The 22,109-nt window shown below is 46.4% G+C and overlaps 1 long non-coding RNA gene across 1 annotated transcript; it reads left to right on the plus strand.

Annotated features, from left to right (window-relative positions):
- The first annotated feature begins 42 nt into the window (after nt 1-42).
- On the plus strand, nt 43-21,574 carry LOC145506450 (uncharacterized). Its single transcript, XR_014053937.1, has 6 exons — nt 43-191; nt 9,953-10,030; nt 11,920-12,031; nt 19,196-19,417; nt 19,563-19,629; nt 20,438-21,574. It is a non-coding gene; the product is annotated as an uncharacterized LOC145506450 (long non-coding RNA).
- Nucleotides 21,575-22,109: the final 535 nt, after the last annotated feature.

Consider the following 22,109-nt stretch of genomic DNA (forward strand, 5'->3'; position numbering starts at 1 on the left):
AGTCACACTGAGCAGCTGAACAGTAACAAAGGGCAGAGTAAAGATTTCAGAAAATTATTTTCTAGTACCTTTTCTCAGGAGACTACTAAAGGATGTGCTCCATCAAAATGAGAAGGAAAACCAGAAAGTGGAAAACAAGGGCTCAGAGAGACAGGAATCTAACAGAAGAAACAGGAAAAGGGCATTTCCAGGTATGAGTGCTTAGTCGTTCAGTCGTGTCCGACTCTTTGTGACCCCATGGACCATAGCCCATCAGGCTCCTCTGTCCACGGGATTTCCCAGGCAAAAATACTGGAGTGGGTTGCCATGCCTTCCTCCAGGGGATCTTCCTGACCCAGGGATCAATCCTGTGTCTCTTAAGTCTCCTGCATTGCAGGCAGGTTCTTTACCACTAGTGCCACTTGGGAAGCAGGTAGATGATATAAAACAACCACTTGTGCAGCCAGCCTGGCAATCAATAAGCCAGGACCAGAACAAGAGAGGATTGGAGTCCAAAAGGGAGGTTCTCAGGGACTTAGGAAACTGATAATAGATTCATGTTGTGTTTGATGACTATCGAAAGAAGCTTGGGGAAGAAATATGCATAGGTACAAAGACTTGCATAGCAAAGAAGAGGTCATTAGTAATTCTCCTAAAAATGTAAACATGGAAGAACTGTTTAAGCAAAACACACAATGAAGTTATCAATAGGAAGAGGGAAATGGTGGATATAAGAAAGCAGAGTACACATTTTCAGAGAAGGAAGTCAGAAGATATTTGTGGCTGAAGAAGCTGAGAATAACAGTACAAATATTTCACATCGATGGAGACAAATATCTGAAGAAAGAAAAAAGAGTTCAGATGATTTCAAGCAGGGTAGGACAGAGAGTTTCTGAGTTTAGTTTAATTGTCCCTTTTTTAAAAAAAAAAAAAAAGAAAAGAAAATCAAATAACTTAGCTGTGGGCTTAATACTTGGTTTCCAAAATTTCTGAGATGATTAAAGGATAGAAAACTCTGAGAGGGGTTCCTAACAACAGCAGCAAGTTTATGTGTCCCAAAGCACTACTTTTTGATTTGGAGAAGTGGATTTTTTGGCTCAAAGTTTAAAACTTTGAGGCAGAAATTTATATACACATTTGCATCATTGAAAAAAAGAAGTGTTGACATGCTTTCTTAAAATCCAAATCTCAACACCCTTCAACACAGCCTTAGCAGGTTATTGTATTAGCCTGAACTTAACCAAAGGACATTTCACTGTGTCTTGATGTCTCAGCATTAAGAATTTGCACTATAGGAAGCAGAAGCAAGGGGAACTTTCATCTAAAGCTTTTCTCTCATCTGTTTTTCTACAACTGAGTCTCTGTCATGATTAAAACAGATTCTGTTTTGTCAAGTAGAGTCCAATCTCTTCACAAACCAATAGCAAACCTCCTCCTTGGTGATCCAAAGGGGATGTTTATGGCGTGGCGTGGCACACTGCATATGGAGCATGGGTGCGAGCCAAAAAGAACAGTGCGGTTTACAAGTCATGTCTGATATTTACATGGACTGAGATGTTTTAGCTGTGCCATACCATTTTGCCTTCAAAAAGTGCTTTTAATCTTTCTTCTAAGACAAAAGGCTTATTTAGAGAAGGGTTCTGAGTTCTTCTAAACATTGCTATAAATATCTGGTTTCCATTAATTCTAGATGAACTGCCATTTCTGTGTTCCAAGGAATTTTTCCTGCTTAGAAAAGAAGGTCAAAAGATAATTTTTAAAGCTGTTCCCCAAATGTACCTTGTTCTGTCAGTGAAATTCACTGTAGCTTCTGCGTTTCAAAATATTCGAAACAACACATGTAAAACGGCTGTTAAAGAATGTGACGCACGATCATCTCAGCTGCTTCTGTACTGTGTCATTCTGTAATTCAGCAAACACTTAGCAAGCAGTAGACATTGCATTAATGTAAGGATTCCACCTAATGAATAACCCACTCCACCATGCAAAGTCTATCCGAAATTCCCAGGACTCTCTGCTTTTCCCTTGTTTACAAGAAAAAGAGGAAAGTATGCTGGGTGTGGTGGAGTATATTATTGTTCCCCTAATATCCATCCTCTTCCCCAGAAGATTATGCATTCCCTCCAGTGGTTATTGATTTACAGCATCCAACTTTGTGCTTGGGCTTCCCTGGTGGCTCAGCTGGTAAAGAATCCGCCTGCAACAGGGGAGACCTGGGTTCGATCCCTGGGTTGGGATGATCCCTGGAGAAAGGAAAGGTTGTGCAGATTCTAATTCTCATCCCACTATCAAGCTAGACCGAGTGACTTGCTCAGGGCAGTGTAGTGTGTGAGACCATGATATGGAAGACATGCCTCACAATTTCTGCAGTCCTGTAACTCTATCTCCATCTGCTACAAAACCAGCGTATCCAAGACAGGGGCTGCTTCTCCAAGCTAGAGGCCACAGGGACTAGAACTGCTAGAGCCAACCCACAGCCACTTTATGCAACATGATGAAAAGATAAACATTCAGTGTTGGAAGCCGTGAGATTTAGGGACTGTTTGTTATCACAGCAGAGCTGACTGACAGACTAGCATAGCAGTCTGACTACAACCATTATGTACTGCAAAGATGGTGGAAGATAGTCTGTGCTTTCTCTTTGCTTTAAATATGTCCAATTTTATGTCCTTGGTCTGGATCATCACCATATGCTTAGCTCTTGGGTTTCTGTCGGGAGGCCCAAGCTCTGAACAGTGGAGCCCAAAGTCGGGAAACCTCATCTGCCGTAGGGTCTGAGTGACTTGCAGGGAGGTCTGCACCCTCGGGTGATAATGACCAGCATCAAGCAGACCCAATGCCAAGGGCATCACATGCTCTGCCTCCCTAACCTCACCAAGACCCCGTAAGATGTTACTGTCATAATTGTCATCTACAGATGAGAAAACTGAAGCTTGGAACCATTAAGACATTTGTCCAAGATTACCCTTCTTAATCAACGGCAGGGCAGAAATTTGAACCCAAGCAGTTGGTCCCTGCACATTCTTCCAAGGAGGGAGGTGAAGAAAGACATCACCTGGACTCAGAGTTTAGTTCTAAAGATGCATGGGGGTCAGACAGGCTCAGCAGAATCCCACGACCCAGCCCCTCATTTTGCTTCTTCCTCTGTTCATAACTTTTTCTCAAAACTCCTTACCTCTCCCTCCTCTTAAAACATCTTGATGTCTGCTGAGGTTAGTTCTGCAATGGAGCTGGCAGAAAATCAAGCTTCCTCAATTCCTATCATGCAAACAAATGCACTGCCAAGTAAAACCACTTCTCACAATTTGATTGGATGTTGTCGGTCAGCAAAGGAGACAAATGCCTCCTTTCAACTCGCTCTTCGGTCTAATCCCAAGAGTCTGTTCAACAGAAAAAGGAAAACCTCACCTCTTGTCAAAATGGGTCAATCCAAAGGCTTCCCTGGTGGCTCAGCGGTAAACAATCTGCCTGCCAATGCAGGAGACACAGATTTGGTCCCTGGTCTGGGAAGGCCCCACAAGCTACGGAGCAACTAAAGCCCAGGCCCCATAACTCCTGAGCCCACCTGCTGCAACTACGGAACCCCTGGAGCCCGTGCTCTGCAAAGAGAGGAGCCACCGCAGTGAGAAGCCTGAGCCTCCCCCTCAGCGCAGCGAGAGAAAAGCCCCACAGCAACGAAGACCCAGCACAGCCAAGCCTAAGGAGATAAATTCTTTTGTAAAATGTGTCAGTCCATAGAACTAGGGGAGTTGAGAATGGAAGATCTCCTGAAAGAGCATCTAATACAAATTCTTTATTTTACTGATGAGGAAACCGAGGCAGGAAAAGACTTGTCAGGCCACAGGAAGACCTGGCGGCAGAGCTGGATCTGGGACTCAGCCTCCCGGTTCCCAGCCCTGCAAGTCACAGGGTCCCTCTTGATGACCTTCTTGTTTTTCTGCAATTCTCCCTGTGGGCTGCTACACTCTCCCACCCTTCACCACAAGCTTCCTGGAAAGAACACTGAGTTTTTCTCTATTCTGCTTATCTTTAGCCTCCAAATGGAGACAGCTTTTCCCTGTTTAAATCTTTGTCAGAAGATACACTGTGATGAGATTTTTCTTTCACAAAATAACTCAACCCTGGTTTTTCCCTCGAGTCATCCACAACACCTAAGTGATTCTGAGTCACAACCCTCATAGGGAAAGAAGAATTTCCTTTGCCCTTCCTTTCTAGCTTTCTAGCCCTAGGTTCATACCCAAAATTAAGGCATTTGAAGTTCTGAAACAGCTTTTAAGAAAAATTACTTGGGGTCACAATTATTCAAGATAATGAATGTATAGGTAGCCCAAGGTTAATGTACAAAAATTAAAAGTGGAATAAGCACAGGGTTGGGGCAAAATTCTTTTCTTCCATTAGCCCAAAATAACTGTGAGTTTGTCCCAAACTTGGCAAGACCTTTTAGCGTAGGCTGCTGATAAGCTCTACTGGACTCTGGGGGTTGTCAGTACCCTTAATTCACCCATATCCCAGGACAGAAGCACCCAACAAGGCAAATTTGTCCCCATTGCCCCACTGAAGCTCATAAGCTCTGCGCTATCAACTCTGGCTCCTTGCCCCATTCCTCTGTCCCCGTGGTACCTGTTTTTTTTTTTTAATTGGAGGATAATTGTTACAGTGTTGCATTGGCTTTGACAGCATGAATCAGCCATAAGCACACGTATGTCCCCTCCCTCCCATCCCACACATCCCACCCCTCTAAGTCATCCCAGAGCACCAGACTGAGTTCCCTGGGTTACACAGCAACTTCCCATTAACTGTCTGTTTTACATATGGTAATGTACCCTGGCTTTCTTAACTGTTCTTCTAGTACCAGCCAGTGATTATCCCTTGGGTTTAAGAACGCAGGGATATCAAAAACATATATATTCATAAAGAAAGGAAGATCATCAGAGAAAGAATAAATGTATAAGCAAAACAAAACAATTTTTCTCATTCTTAATTGATACAATAGTTAACTGTCCAAAGTGATAACAAAAACAACATATTAGGTGGTTATAGCTTATGGATGTAAATTAAATAACAGCAATGTTATAAGGGATGGAGGAGAGAAATTGGGAACACCCTGTTACAAGATATCTGCACTGTCTGTGAAACGGTAGAGTGTTGCTTGAAAGTGGACTCAGATTATTTGTAAATGTGTATAGTGAATGCTAGAAAAGCCATTAAGTATTTTTTAAAATATATAATGATATCCCAAGGGAAGAAAGCAAATTAAATCATATAAAATTCTCAGTGAAAACCAGAGAAGGCATAAAAAGGGTGGGGTGGGGGAGAAGAGAAATAAAGACCAAGCGCAATAAGTAGGAAACAGTTACAAACACGGGAGGTATTAATCCAGCTACGTTAGCAGTCACTTAAAATGGTAATAGTCTTAATGTGCCAAGTAAAGACGGAGATTGTCAGAGGGTATCTTTTAAAAGATCCAACTGCATATTCTCTATAAGAACCTCAGTTTAAATTTAAAGACTGAGATAAATTGACTGTAATAGGAGAAAGACACACCATGCTAACATTTATCAAAGGAAAGGTGGAGTAGCTATATTAATTTCAGGCAAAGCAGACTTTAGAGCAGGTAAAATTATCAGGAATAAAGAGGGGCATTACATAATGATAAAGGAGTCATTTCTCCAGGAAGAGTTAACAACCCTTAACATGTACGCACCCAACAACAGTGCATCAAAACACATTAGGAAAAGTGTGATGGAACTGCAGGAAGGAATAGACAAATCTCCTACTAGGAGACGTCTATTGCCCTCTCTCAGTAATTAATAAATCAAGCGAGTAGGTAAAGATATAGGTAACCTGAACGTCACTATCAATAATCGTGATCTAATTGACATTTAGAATATACTCTATCAAAAAACAGTAGAATAGACATTTTTCTCAATGTCTGTATTCACTTGGAATATTCACAAAGATAGACAACACTGTGGGCCATAAAACACACGTCAGCAAATTTAAAGGGATAGAAATCATACCAAGTAGAGTATAAAATTAAACTATAAATCAGTAACAGAAAAATACCTGGAAAATCTCCAAATATTTAGAGATAACACACATTCCTCTTATAAATAACATGTGGGTCAAAGAAGTATCAAAGGAAATTAAAAACATTTTAAACTAAATGAAAATGAAAGCATAATTCTTAAAAAGTTGTGCAGTGTGGTGAAAAGCAATGCTTAGAGGAAGATTTGTATCATTAAATGCATATATTAAAAAAGAAAAAAGATCTAACTAAAGTCAGTAATCTAAATTTCCACCTTAAAAAACTACAGAAAGAAAAGCAATTTAATTTTCTTCTTAAGTTGAAAAGAAAGAATAAAAATTAGAGCAGAATTTGAGGAAATTGAAAATAGGAAAATAATAGAGTAAGTCAAAACAAAAACCTGTTTCTTTAAAAGGCTAAATTAAATTAATAAACTTCTAGCCAGTTAGAAGCTGGAAATCAGGGGAAAAAAGGAGAATACTCTCAGAAATGAAAGAGATGTTATCAGTACTGATCCCATTAACATTAAAAGAATAATGAAAGAATACTTTGAACAATTTCTTTCCCACTACCCACAAATTTGATAACTTAGATGAAATGGACCAACCATGAAAAACGAAGAACAAAAGTTTACACAAGGAGAAGCAGATCATCCAAATAAGCCCATATGTAATAAGGAAATAGAATCAATAGCTGACAACTCTACTAAAAAAGAAAGGAAAACAACAGTTCCAGCTGGCTTTACTGATCAATTCTACCAAATATTTAAGGGGAAATAATACCAATTCTCCACAGTCTCTTCCAGAAAATAGAGGCAGAGAGAACCCTTCAGAACTGATTCCACTGAGCCAGCCTGACCCTATTACCAAAACCAGACAAAGACATTACAGGAGAGGGAAACTGGAGACCAGTATCTCTCATGAATATACACGCAAAAGTCACCAATAAAATGTCAGCAGACTGAATCTAACAATTTATAGAAAGAATTATACACTATAATCAAGTGAGATTTATTTCCATAGGCTAAAGAAGAAAAATCATATGATCATATCAACCAATGAAGAAAAAGTATTCAGTAAAATCCAGCACCCGTTCATGAAGAAAAAACTTGGCAAATGATACCACACTTATGGCAGAAAGTGAAGAAGAACTAAAGAGCCTCTTGATGAAGGTGAAAGAGGGGAGTGAAAAAGTTGGCTTAAAGCTCAATGTTCAGAAAACTAAGATCATGGGATGCGGTCCCATCACTTCATGGGAAATAGATGGGGAAACAGTGGAAACAGCATCAGACTTTATTTTTTTGGGCTCCAAAATCACTGCTGATGGTGATTGCAGCCATGAAATGAAAAGACGCTTCCTCCTTGGAAGGAAGGTTATGACCAACCTAGATAGCATATTTAAAAGCAGACATTACTTTGCCAACAAAGGTCTGTCTAGTCAAGGCTATGGTTTTTCCAGTGGTCATGTATGGATGTGAGAGTTGGACAGTGAAGAAAGCTGAGCGCCGAAGAATTGATGCTTTTGAACTGTGGTGTTGGAGAAGACTCTTGAGAGTCCCTTGGACTGCAAGGAGATCCAACCAGTCCATCCTAAAGGAGATCAGTCCTGGGTGTTCATTGGAAGGACTGATGTTGAAGCTGAAACTCCAATACTTTGGCCACCTCATGCAAAGAGTTGACTCATTGGAAAAGACCCTGATGCTGGGAAACATTAGGGGCAGGAGGAAAAGGGGACAACAGAGGATGAGATGGCTGGATAGCATCATCAACTCGATGGACATGTGTTTGGGTAAACTCCGGGAGTTGGTGATGGACAGGGAGGCCTGGTGTGCTGCGATTCATGGGGTCGCAAAGAGTCAGACACAACTGAGCGACTGAACTGAACGGAACTGAAAGAAAGATTATTGCTATCTAATTAATGATGAAAAGCTGAACAATTTGCCCCTAAAATCAGGATGTCTTCTCTCACCATTCCTAATAACATCTCACTGGAAGTCTAATAAGACAAGAAAAGGAAATAAAATATACACAGATTGAGATGGAAGAAACAAAACTGTCATTGTTCACAGATAACATGATCATCTAAGTAGAAAATCCCAAACAATCAACAGCACCATCAAAAAGAATAAATTACCTAGAAAAAAATTAACAAAAGGAATATAAAATTTATACTCTGAAAACTTCAATACATTATTGAAAAAATTAAGGAAGAGTTAAATAAATGGAAAGACATCTTGCATTCAAGGATTGAAAGAGTCAATATACTGAGGTGGCACTGCTCTCCAAACCAATCTAGTGCAATCCTTATCAGAATTTCAGCTGACTTCTTTGTAGAAATTGAGAAGCTAATTCTAAAATTCATAGAAATTTTCAAAGGACCCAGAATAGCCAAAACCAGCTTGAAAGGGAAGGATAAAGCTGGAGGATTCACTCTTTCCGATTTTAAAACTTACTATTGATACAAAGCAACAGTAATCAAGATGGTATGACTTGCATAAGGATAGACATATAGATAAGTGGGATAGAATGGGGTCCAAAAATAAACCTTACATTCTCGTTCAGTTGATTTTCAACAAAGGCGCCAAAATAACTCCAAGGGGAAAGAATAGTCTTTTCAATCATTGACATTAGGACAACCGAATATCCACATTCAAAAGAATTAAATTTGATCCCTATATACATCATACACATCATATATAAAAATTAACTCAAAATGAATCTAAAAGCTAAAATTATTTTTTAAAAAACTCTGAAAAAAAAACTAGGGATAAATCTTTATGACTTCAGATTAAGTAGTGGTTCCTTAGATATAACCAAAATAACAAGGAATCAAAGAAAAAAATAGGTAAAATGAATTCATCAAATTTTTAAATTATTGTGCTTCAGAAGCTATCTTCAAGAAAGTCAAAAGACAGAATGGGAGAAAATATTTGCAAATCATTTGTCTGATAAGGAATTTGTAGCTGGGATATATAATGAGCTCTTACAATTCAATAACAAAAAGACAATCCAGTATTTTCAAATGAGTAAAGTATCTACACAGGCATTTCTCCAAAGAAGATATACAAATGGCCAATAAGTATATAAAAAGACACCCAACATCACAGACTTTAGGGAATACAAATCAAAACCACAACGAGATACCACTTCACATTGGCTAGGACAGCTTAGATGGTAAGTCCTGGTGAGACTATGAGGAAAGTGGAACCCTCATACACTACTGGTGGGAGTGTGAAAGTCCACCAATTTGGTGAACACTTGGGCAAACAGCCTGGCAGTTCCTTAAAAGGCTAAATATAGAATTACCATAGAAGCCAGCAATCCCACTCCTAAGTATATACCAGAGAAGGAAAAACATACACACACACACACACACACACACACACACACACACACACACAACTCGCACAAAATGTTACGGGTAGCATTATTCAGAATATCAGTTCAGGAAAGAGTGGAAAGAACACAACTGTCCACCTACTGATGAGTGGATGGATAAAATGTGTCATATTGATACACTGGAATATTATTCAGCATTAAAAAAGAATGGAGTACTGAGACACACTACAGTCTGTATTAACCCTGAAATTAGTACACTAAGGGAAAGAAGCCAATCACAAAAGACCACGTACTGTTTAAGTCCATTTATACGTGTTGTCCAAATAGGAAAATCAACAGAAACAAGAATATTAGTGGTTGCTTAGAGCTGGGGGCTGGGGGGAAGGCAGGGCAGGCTAGAGCAGAACAGAGTAACACATCCTGCGCATCAACAAGCAGGGGCAGGGCGCAGGGTGAGGGCACCACCTCTGGCCTGACCAGGGGGCTTGCAGTGTGGACACAGCTCTGCACTGACTGGCTGTGGGACCTTAAACCAGTTCCTCCATCCCAGCTCCAATTTTCTCTCTGGTAAAATGAGAATAATTCTCCCATCTTTCTGGTCCGACAGGGTTGCCGTGGAGCGTGGTTGAGAGGAGTTAAATGAAAGTGTTTCAAAGGCTGCAGGATATTCTAGCAGATCTAACAAGTAAGAAGCTTTGCCATTTCAGACCCGGGGCTGCCGGGGGGTCACTTCTGTGCCCTGGACCCAGGTGGTCCACACCCAGCACGTTGCTGACAGCGCTGAGAGAGGGGAAAGCCAGGCACCCTTTGAGGGGTGGGTGGGTGGAGATGGGAGGACCGCAGGAAGGGTGGGCTCCCTGCCCCCGCCCAGGACCAGGAGGCGATGGCAGGTGGGTGCGGACAGCGGAAGATGACCGGGCAGTGAGTAAGGGTGGAGGCTAGCAAAGGAGGGCCAGCTCCCCTCCGGCCCACCCGCCGCAGCCACGGACCGGGAGGGACCCGGCGGGCTGGGCTCGATGAGGCATCTAGGGCGGAGCAGACTGCCCGGCAGCCGGCCGTAGGAACTGGCAGGGGCACACCCTTCTCAGTGCCCCTCAGCCCTCCCTGCAGAGGCAGAATGAATGGGATACTCACCGAGGAAGCCACTAGCAAGGGCGGGCCCTGATTCACAGTTTACAGGCAGCGGTGAAGTCCTTTTTCCACTGGCTGCTGCAGCCTGGCCGCTGTAAACGGTAACCATGACAGTGCCCACGGGTCTCCACCCCGCCCTCGCCTCGCCTCACCCCTCCAGCCCTGAGCCCCGGGCATGCCAGGGCTCCCCATCACTCCTCACCCCCAGCAGCCACGCATCCTGAGGGAGCACAGGGAACACTTGAAAAGACAGAGACACACGTGAAATCTGCCGGCCAAGTTCTGAGAGTGCGGGGGGCGGGCGGGGGGCGGGGAGTGGGCTGCAGTCCTGCCCGGAGACTGAGAAGGGGCGGAAAGCAAGACCTTGTCTCCCCCGCAGCCTCCTGGCTGGAACTTGATAGCAATGAGGCTGGAGGTATCATTGCTTCATTCACTCATCCACTCACTCATTCATTCATTCGTTCACTCACTCATTCATTCATTCACTCACTCATTCATTCATTCACTTATCATTCACTCACTCATTCACTCACTCATTTATTCACTAGTTATCATTCATTCACTTATTCCTTCACTCACTCATTTATTCACTTATCATTCACTCACTCATTCACTCACTAGTTATCATTCATTCACTTATTCCTTCACTCACTCATTTATTCACTTATCATTCATTCACTCATTCACTCATTACTGGCTCATTCACTCATTCATTCACTCACTCATCTAGTCATTCATTCATTCACTCATACAAGCAAGCTGTTCCCGAGGGCTTGCTCATGCCAGGACCTGACAAGGGCTACAGACACAAAACACAGACCAAGTGGTCCTCAGCACAGAGGAAGGGCTTGAACGACCTCAGGAAATCCCTTTGTCACCTCCTTATTCCCTCCAGGGAAGGATGTCCCCTGGTAGCAGTAAAGAGATGCATGAGCCCAGGGAAAACCCCAGAAGCACGCCGCTCTCAAGAACTGCACTGACCAGGCTTGGACCTGGTGGAGTGGGTGACAATTCTGCACGCTGTTTAGGGGTAGGGCCCTTACAGCCACACCTGGGGCTCCCAGTCCAGCCCCTGGGACCCCTTGTCATTTCAGGGGAACCCAGCCCTGAACAGTTGCAGGTGTGGCTGAGAAAGACTCCCGTTCCCCTGCAGCCTTCTCTGCAGGATTGTCCGTGACTAATGGGAGCCACCTTTCCAGAAATGTCAGGAAGTTGTGCCCCCACCATCCCTGCTCCTGAGTGAGGCCCAAAGCCCAAGACTGACCAAGGCAGGGGTGCAAACGGTGCAGGACAGATTCCAGAGCTGCGGTGCCACATCGCTGACCCGCTGAAGCTTCCCTTTCTCCCCATCCCCTGCTTCCATCCTCCAAACCCACACTTGTCCCCGGGGACACCCTTCTGTCAGTCACTTGTAGGAGAATCCATCTCAGCCTCTGCTTCCAGGAGTCAGACCTGAGCCAGCTGTGTTCCAGAATGTCTGCACCAAATCCCACCTGGACCAAGTCACCTAGAGCCAGGCCCTGCTCTTCTCAAGTCTCAGGCCCTCCTCTGTAAGGTAGGGCTGGAGAATACTTGCCCACAGGGATGTCATGCAGACTGTGTGTGTACATTACCATGCCCAAGGGCGGAATACTTCCTGCCTGTAGAAAACCCTTGTGGTGTCCATTGTCCACTCTGCATTGTGTAGCAGCCTGCTCTGAGCCACCAGGCAGACACCTGACACCCATCCATTCACTTCCTCGAGAATATCACAGTCAAACCAGCCAGGTACCAATTTTTCACGCCTGGCATTTTCATTTGGCAGTGAATTATCCAGCATCTGAGGTTGAAAGTTTATTTCCAGGGAGAAAGTTTGAAGAACTGATGAAGCTTACCCCAAAAAATAAGTACATAAATAGTATGGCCTTTGAGGGCAACTGGGCTTCCCAGGTGGCTCAGACGGTAAAGAACCCTCCTGCAATGCACAAGATCCGGGTTCGACCTCTGAGTCTGGAAGATCCCCTGGAGAAGGGCATGGCAACACACTCCAGTATTCTTGCCTGGAAAATTCCAGAGACAGAGCAACCTGGTGGGTTGTACTCCATGGGATCACAAAGAGTCAGATACAAGAGTGAGTTTCACTTTCAATACTTGGAACAGAGCAGTGATTATAAGCCTGGCTGCATCTCAGAATCATCTGGGAACTTATTTACAAAGCCTGGCTCCCCATCAATGCCACTTGCCACCGCTGCTTCAGTCATTTCTGGGACCTGCATCCTTGAGCACCCCAGGTGCCAGGGTCATGAAAGCTTTCCTGGAGAAGATGCCCAAACCTCATCTGGAAGGATGTATAGGAGTTTTCTGAGTGTGGAGGCAGTGGGGAGAAGGCATCCCAGGGAAAAGGGACAGTGACAGCGGAGGGGGAGCCCTGGAGCTGTGTGGTGGGTGCTCAGAACTATGAGCGTTCCTGCAAGGCAGGAACGTGAGGGAGGGGCAGGTCTTGGGATGAGCTGGACCTGGCATGAGTGACTCACGGCGCCCAGGACAGCTATGCTGCTGTCCTGGCTGTGAAGAGGAAAAGTTAAATTTTTACATAACCTCCTGCTCCTTCTGCCTCTGTAACTCAGCTTGCTCCTTGCGAAGTCTGGATCACGTAGGTCTCAGAAAGTGAGGACTCACAATACCAGGAACTGGAGTTTATCTCACTCACCCTTGTCCTGCACTTTGCAATCGCCCAGCCCCTGCAAACCCACAAACCTGCTTAATCATGCCTGTCCGTGTATAACAACTCTGTAACCGCTTTGTTCGGGGCTCAGAGCTTGCAGGTTAACTCCGCTGGGCCTGCCGGCATAATAAACCTGAGTTCTCCAACTCTCCGAGTGTGGTGCTTGCTTTCTCGAGTACTGGTCTCTGTGACAGCTGCACTTGAAGACTCTCATGGCCCCTGTGGGTGCTCCCAGCCTCCTGTCTGTCTGTCCTCACACCTTCTGTCCCCACATCACCCAGGAAGTAATGAATGAAGCCCTGCAGGGAGACCAAGCTTGAACAGTCGTCTCCATCAGGCCACTAGAACCTAACAGTGACCCCAAAGACCTCGGTTCTTGTTGGTGTCCAGTCTGACTCTTTGTGACCCCGTGGGCCGCCGCATGCCAGGCCACCCTGTCCTCCACTGTCTCCTGGAGCTTGCTCAAACTCATGTTCATCGTGTCAATGATGCCATCCAACCCTCTCATCCTCTGTAGCCCTCTTCCCCTCCTGCCCTCAGTCTTTCCCAGCATCAGGGTCTTTTCCAATGACCTCAGACTGTCTTCTAGATGCTTCCCTCACCACCCTCCCTCGTCCTGTTAGGACCCTGATAGGCTGTATCTGCTGGACCAAGGTGGGCGCTGCTTCCCTCCCAAGAAGGCTGGACTCCTCTCCCAAGGTGGGGGTGTCCTGCCCTCCCCGGACCCTCAGAAGGAGTGAGGAGACACCAGAGCCACCGAGCTCATCCACAGAAGGAATCCCAGAAAGCAGGAATTTCAGGCGGGTGCGTCTGAACCATCCTTAAGGATTTGCCAGGCATTTCCTATCTGATAGCAGACGCTGGGAGTTGATGACATGGCTCCAGCCCTGGCAGAACTTAATATATAGTAAAACACAGGAAGAGACCCCCAAAAATGAATCTGTAAATTGGGTTATTCTTGCTACACATTTCTGCTTTAGGTTAGATTTGTCTAAAGTGATTAGAATTGATCTGCGTAATGAAACGCTTTGGGCCTCTAATGGTGATATTTAAATAAAGATACCGCAGCAGCCTTAGAGAAGGGAGGGGAAAAAAGAGGGAGGAAGAGAGGAGGTGAGAAGCCTTCATCCAGGCAGAGCCCTTCTGCGCCCCTGCCTGGGGCTGCCCTCGTCCTTGGTCAGAGAGGAGCCGGATGTGCCAGCAGAAGAAAGAAGTTTCGAACTTCGAGAATCACTCTGAGAGTCAGCTATTCTGCTGATTGAGGACCTCCTCCTCATTACAGTCCCCGTGGTACTGAGAGCTCTCCTCCTGAAAAGCTCACAGCTCTTCCTTTATGAAATGATCCATCCTCTTGTCAATTCTACTAGGAAGAGAACACTTTTTCTATTAGCTGTTTTGCCAAAATGCATCAGAAAGAGGTATGTTGTTGTCGTTGTTCAGTTGCTAACTCGTGTCTGACTCTCTGCGACTCCAGGGACTGCATCACACCAGTCTCCCCTGTCCTTCACTATTTCCCAGAGTTTGCTCAAACTCATGTCCGTTGAGGCGAAGAGTTATGGGATCCAAACCGAACAAGGTCAGCGGTAAAACCTTAATGTATGTTATTCCGTTAACTCTGCTGTGAGTTATGGCAAAATGCAATGAAATGTATACAAGTCTTTAAAAATCACTTTCAGTATCCCAACTGATAAAATTAATTTACAGTGTTGTAATAAGCTATTCCCTCTCTGATTTTGCAAGCCACCTGAGATCAGATGATTTCAGAGGTGCCCTCTGAGGGGTGGGCTTCCTTGGTGACTCAGATCATAAAGAATCCGCCTGCAACGCAGGAGACCCAGGTTCAACCCCTGGATAAGGGCATGGCTACCTACACCAGTATTCTTGCCTGGAGAATCCCATGGACAGAGGAGCCTGGTGGGCTACAGTCTATGAGGTTGCAAAGAGTCAGACACGACTGAACAAATAACACTTTCAGTTTCACTTTCTCTGAGGAGTGACAGAACCCGTGGTTCCCTCTCCAGTCTGCAAGCCCACCATCACCTCACATCCAAGGGGCAGAAACCACCTTCCTGGACTCCTTCAGCCTGGCCCCACCAAAAGCCTTCTTTACCATGTTCTTAGCATCTTCAGTGCCCAGCTACAAAAAGGCATCACTAAGACCCTTTGCTACAGACTGACACTTCAAGAAATTTGTCTCAGAAGCTACATGGTCAGTTCCTTCTATAACTAATTTTAAAAAGAAATTTCCTCCTTCCAATCTTTATCTTATAACCCTTTCTTCGTCTGGCCTTTTCTTTTATTGTATATACTTTCTATAAAAGGGTATTCACTTTCATGCATTGGAGAAGGAAATGGCAACCCACTCCAGTATTCTTGCCTGGAGAATCCCAGGGACAGAGGAGCCTGGTTGGCTGCTGTCTATGGGGTCGCACAGAGTCGGACACGACTGAAGTGACTTAGCAGCAGCAGCAGCAGTGCACAGTAAGGAATCTCAATATCTTTTGGGAAAAAGTCAGAATATAAATGATCAGTGATTATATTATGCTATCTATTATACATAATAACACACAATACAATATAAATATATAACCTAGTTATACTATACGGTCAAATATCCTTAAATATACTATATTAATCAACTTACTGTTTAATTAAACATAGTGCATAGTTTCTCAGAAGCCGGTTCTGCAGAATCTTTACTGGACTGTTTCCCCTCTGGAGGTATTGATCAAGGAATCCATGGCTCTCCGGAGCCCTGAAGGATTTCAGGCCAAGGCCCAGCTGCTGGGGACTGGCCCTGTCCTCCCTTCCCCAGAGGTTCCATCTGGCCCACCAGCAGGTTAAGGATATCAGTCTCTGCTCTGCTTCCCGCAAGGCGGACACACAGCAGAGCCCAGGCTCGCAGGCTGGCTCCAGGTACATCAGTCACACCTGCGGGATAGATGGACAGATAGATAGATCAGTGATAGATACACACACATACACACACATAAACGTGAACACACATACAGGTGTGTGTGTGTGCGTGTGCCTGTGTGCCCATATGAGTGTCCACCTCCATGCACAAACCTCCCAGAGACCAGCCTGGGGTTCCTAGATGCTTCCTAGATGCCGGCCCCTTCTCTGGCACTGCCCTTCTCCAAAATGCTCTCTCACACCCATTTCTACAGTCCCGTGTGGTTAAGGTGAGATGGGAACCAGGGGGCCAAAGGAACCTCTGCCCTGCAAGCATGCCAGCCCTAGTGGCCAGGACTTCTGGCTCTTCAGGACAAGCTGGAGATCTCACCCTGTGTCCATCTGGATTTTTAAAGCTTGAGGCAAGTTTCCTTTGAAACAAAACCCACGCTGTGGGGCTTAGGTCATGACCTCTGTCACAGAAGGGAGCTGGGGTCCTGAGATCTGAGTACGGTCTGGGGGGGGCGGGCGCGGGAGGGCGGGGCCGCTGGGTCCTGAGATCTGAGTCCGGTCTGGAGGGCCGGACGGCGGGGCCGCTGGTCTCCCAGTCCCTCCCCCCCCAGCTCCATGTCTCTGAGTCCTCCACTCCTCCACCCTCCAAAATTTGTTTCTGACAAACTTTCTACCACTTCTCAGTGTAATTTATTTGAGCATCAACTCAAGTATAAATGTGTCTATTCAAACAGGGCCTGGCCAGTGAAATTTTAACCAGCTACCAGATTTCCAACCGTTTTCCACTGACCCATATATTAAAATAGTAGAAGCCGTTGGTCTCATGAGGTTTCTGAACAAGCCTGAATCCAGTAGGAATGATGCCCCAGTTGTGGAATTTCACTAAGCAACAGGTCCCAAACAGAAAGTGTCAGCACTTCTGAGGAATAATGCAGTGTTTCTGGTTCACTCTCACCCACTCCTTTTCTTTATCCTGTTTCTGCTCTTTTATTTCTACCATTCTTTTTAAATGTTCATGTACGATTTTATTACTATAATTTGAGGAGTATTTACCTCCTTAGAAAGACTCTTTCTGACATACTACCCTGCCTAAAATTATCATGCTAGCCCCTTCTCAGAGGATGAGATGGTTGGATGCTCTCACCGACTCAATGGACATGAGTTTGAGCAAGCTCCTGGAGTTGGTGATGGACAGGGAACCCTGGCGTGCTGTGGTCCATGGAGTCACAAAGATTCAGACATGACTGGGGGACTGAACTGAGCTGAAATGAATGGAGCCCCTTCTCTGGAGGAAGGCTCTGCTCTTGAAATGCCCACCTGTGAACAGCAGTGAACCCATGCTTCCTCACTGGGGTCTGGGTGTTGGAGGAGTGACCCATGGGGATATCAAGGCATTGGCTGGTGGCCAAACAACTGGTTGACCCCAGAGGAAGCCCAGCCCCGCAGGGAACAAGGCCAATGTTAAGGTCTAGCCTTGACGGGTCTGCGAGCCTGGAGAAGGAGTCAGGCAGCAGCATCACCCAAAGGGAGCCGGAGCTGTACATCCAGGAGGAGCTGGTCTGCCCCTCTAACTGCTCTGCGCCACGCAGAATGTAAATACCCCCTAAACAAACAGAAGTTGAAAGACCTCTCTCCTTCACACCGTTTGGTGTCACAGAGCAGAGAGGCCCCCTGGAGAGCCAACACGTAGCTGTGTCTTTTGTCTTCCTCTGAGTCTTACAGGGATTAAGCCTGGAAAAGGGGGTGTGTTGGAAGTTTTGGGTATGTACTGTGATGAATGGTGTGTGTGTGTGTGTGTTCAGTTGCTCAGTCATGTCCAACTCTTAGCAACCCCATGGACTGTAGCCCACCAGGCTCTTCTGTCCATGGGATCCTCCAGGCAAGAATAGTGGAGTGGGTTGTCATTTCCTCCTTCAGGGGATCTTCCTGACCCAGGGAGCGAACCCACATTCTCCTACGTCTCCTGATTGGCAGGAGGATTCTTTGCCGCTGAGCCACCAGAGGAGCCCACACTGACCGGCAGCTCCCCCAGAAGATCTGTCCTAACCCCCGGGGACCTCAGAATTTGACCTTCTTTGGGAAAAGGTTTTTTTTGCAGATATAATTAAGAGTTTCACAAGGATAACATCCTGGATTTCCTGCATGGGCCCTAAATGCCATGAGCAGTGCCCTTACAAGAGACTAAAGAGAGAGAAGCAGAGGAGGAGAGAACGGTGCAGAGGACGGGTGATGTGACCACAAACAAAGCATCACCTGAAGCTGTAAGAAATGAGGACATCTCCCCGCCTAGAGCCTCTGGAAGGAGTGCAGCCCTGCCAATCTCTGGATTTCGGTCTGTGAAATCCAGTCGTGAAAGTGGAAGTCGCTCACTCAGTCATGTCCGACTCTTAGCAACCCCATGGACTGTAGCCCACCAGGCTCTTCTGTCCATGGGATTCTCCAGGCAAGAACACTGGAGTGGGTTGCCATTCCCTTCTCCAGGGGATCTTTCCAACCCAGGGATCGAACCTGGATCTCCTGCATTGCAGGTGGATTCTGGCGTCTAGAATTGCAGGGAAATCAGTTTCTGTTGTTTGAAGCCACCAATTTATGATGACTTGTCACAGCAGCCGCAGGAAATCAATAAAGGGAGCTGCCCTTGGAAGGGGTCTCGGGGGGCCCCCTTGCCTAGTGAGGATGTAGGCTCATTTAGGGAGAGGGAAGGTCAGCTGCAGAGACTGGCGGGGAGGGAGGTCATGCATTCCATTCCACACACAGTCCCATCCAAAGAGACTCTGCAGCAGCAACAGTTGCTACTGTGTCTCTCCGAACTGCTCAGCGAAGAAGTCACATCTCCACAAAACTCCCTGCAGCAGTGGCTCGGCCTGACCCCTCTGCAGGGCCACCCAGGGGTCTCCTGGACACCCTGTCCTTGCAGGTTCCTCTAGACCACCCCCACCTTGGGGTTTGCCACCAACCAGGTCACCACCCCCCGTGGCTCAGCAGCTGGCCATCCACTGACCACGTGTAGGCACAAAAGCCAGCATCATCGCACTTGTCCCCAAAAGGTAGCTTGGCTGGGGCACCTTGGGGACGCCAGTCACAGCAGAACTGTCTTCACTCCTACAGGTCTCTAGCCAGAGGCGTGCAGTGAAGACAAAAGTGACCAGCGTCCAGAAGAGAGGGCTGTGCCACTGGAGGAGGGATCAGTGTCCAGGAGAGGCCTCAAGACCCACTTGGACGCAGAGCCTGGGAGAACAGACCAAAGGGGTCAGAGACACCCACCCTTGGCATCGTCTTCCATCCTACATGACCTTCCCGCCACAGGGCCCACGGTCAGTCTGGGCAGAGGTAAGATTCACACACATTAAAAGTTCAATGCCTCAGACTTTTTATGCCAGCCTTGAAAGGGTTTCACCCTGACACTTTTCTAAATTCTGAAATTTGCATTTAATTATATGCACAGTTATACAGCATAGAATTCATTCCATTACAGGAAATGAGACTTCAGCTACCACTTGGGGAGCACCATCAGATCCGTAATGAGTGCATTCAGGAGGGAAGTGTTTCCTAGCGCCCCTTCCGGCTTGGCTGTGGACCATTGGGTTCATCCTCCCACAGACCCATCACATCACACGCCAGCACCTGCTGCCAGGGCTTCCCTTTCTTCTCCGAGAAAAGTCTGTGCTGTTGGTGGGAGTAGCTGTGGACCCCAAGGAGGGGAGGACTTCTCAGCTCCACTACCCAGCATTGGACACAGCAGCCCCCCAGGAAGGGGTGCTCTGGTTTGGGGCATTGGTGTCGTCCCCAGGGAAGCGTGGGGTGACCCACAGCTGAGGTCAGGGGGCAAGGTGGGCAGATCCTGCGTGGGTCTTCCAGCACTTTCCCTGGCCCGGGCCTCAGCACTGCTGAGGGACGGACCACCGCGTGGATCAAATGCCTCGCAGAGGAAACCCTCTGCATTTTTTCCATATCCTGAACAACACCCAGTTCTGATTCTCCAGCTAAGATTTCCACACATGTTCCTTTCCAGCTGGGTTGTTACAATGTGCAGAGGCCACTGAAATGGAACAAAGCTGTTCAGGGGGTGGGCAGAGCCTGGGGACCCTCTGAGAAAGCACAATAGGAATCACAGGGAGGCAAGCGTGGTCAGGACCCTGTTCTCTGTAGGAAGAGAGAGGGGGAGAAAGGAAGGATGGCGGGAAGAAGGGAAAGAAATTCTGTCACGGTGTCAGCCTGACAATGAAATGCAACACACAAGCAGCCTTGAGCTACGTTGGACGTGGATGGGGTCAGATGTTTCCAGCCAAGGGTCGTCTTTATGTTCCTGCCACAACACATGTTTTCAATATTCATGTTTTATTCCAACAGGCTCCATGGGTTCAGTCCTATTAAGAAGCTGAGGCCAAGAAGAGATTGGACATGCAGGAGTCATGGGGGGACCCTGTGCAAGAGGGTGGAGGGAGGGGCAGTGGGAGGTGGGGCCAGCCTGCAGGTGGGATGCTGCTCTGACACCTGCAAAAGGAGAAGAGGATCCAAGAGTCTCCGAGTCCACCACAGCTTCAGGAAAGTTTCAACCAGGCCATTGAGAAGTCTGAGAGCCAAAGTCTCCACTGGAGAGTGCCCCTCAGCTGCAGGAAGGGGCTTGGATCAGGACTCCCTGTGTTCGGTCACTGCCTGGGAGTAGCCCCTGGTGTGACCTTAGTGAGTGAGACCTCCCATAGGAGGGAGCCCGCATCCCAATTGCCAGCCTGTTAACCTTTGAGAAGTTACCACTGTCAGAAAGTGTCTTCCTGATGCTGTGATAAGGAAGAACAAACCTGACTCTGTTGCATATGTTCCTTTTACTTTAACCCTGTGCTCTGTTGCCTGCGAGTAATCATGCCGGCTCTTTTGTAAAAGGATGTTACTACAGCCTGAAATACACAGGACAGCCTATTCTCAAGGCTCTGGCCTTTAAGAGTGTAAGGCTCTTCCATTCTTATGGAGATAGAAAGCTGCAGAATAGAGAAGAACATCTGTCTTCTTGGAGGTTTACAGGAGCATCTGCAAGCTGACCTATGTGGACAGCTGCAAAAGGAAGGATTTCTGCTCCAGGGAGTTTGCAGCCACCAATCACCACCGCTGGGGGAGGAAGGAGGAAGCACAAGCTGGAATCAAGATTGCTGGGAGAAATATCAATAAGCTCAGATATGCAGATGACACCACCCTTATGGCAGAAAGTGAAGAGGAACTAAAGAGTCTCTTGACGAAAGTGAAAGAAGACAGTGAAAAAGTTGGCTTAAAGCTCAACATTCAGGAAACTAAGATCACGGCATCCGGTCCCATCACTTCATGGCAGATAGATGGGGCAACAGTGGAAACAGTGGCTGACTTTATTTTTCTGGGCTCCAAAATCACTGCTGATGGTGATTGCAGCCATGAAATTAAAAGACGCTTACTCCTTGGAAGGAAGGTTATGACCAACCTAGACAGCATATTAAAAAGCAGAGACATTACTTTGCCAACAAAGGTCCGTGTAGTCAAGGCTATGGTTTTTCCAGTGGTCATGTATAGATGTGAGAGTTGGACTACAAAGAAAGCTGAGCGCCGAAGAATTGATGCTTTTGAACTGTGGTGTTGGAGAAGACTCTTGAGAGTCCCTTGGACTGCAAGGAGATCCAACCAGTCCACCCTAAAGGAGACCAGGCCTGGTTGATCATTGGAAGGACTGATGTTGAAGCTGAAACTCCAATACTTTGGCCACCTGATGTGAAGAGCTGACTCATTGGAAAAGACCCTGATGCCGGGAAAGATTGGGGGCAGGAGGAGAAGGGGATGACAGAGGATGAGATGGCTGGATGTCATCACCGACCCGATGGACATGGGTTTGGGTGGACTCAGTGAGTTGGTGATGGACAGGGAGGCCTGGCATGCTGCGGTTCTTGGGGTCGCAAAGAGTTGGACACAACTGAGCGACTGAATTGAACTGAATCACCACCGCTCTCCCCCCCCCCCGCCTCCTGCCCCCTGCCACATACACACACACACACACACACACACA

This window comes from Giraffa tippelskirchi, chromosome 5, assembly GCF_054371585.1.
Source record: "Giraffa tippelskirchi isolate mGirTip1 chromosome 5, T2T-mGirTip1v1.2.pri, whole genome shotgun sequence".
In the NCBI taxonomy this organism is placed as follows: domain Eukaryota; kingdom Metazoa; phylum Chordata; class Mammalia; order Artiodactyla; family Giraffidae; genus Giraffa; species Giraffa tippelskirchi.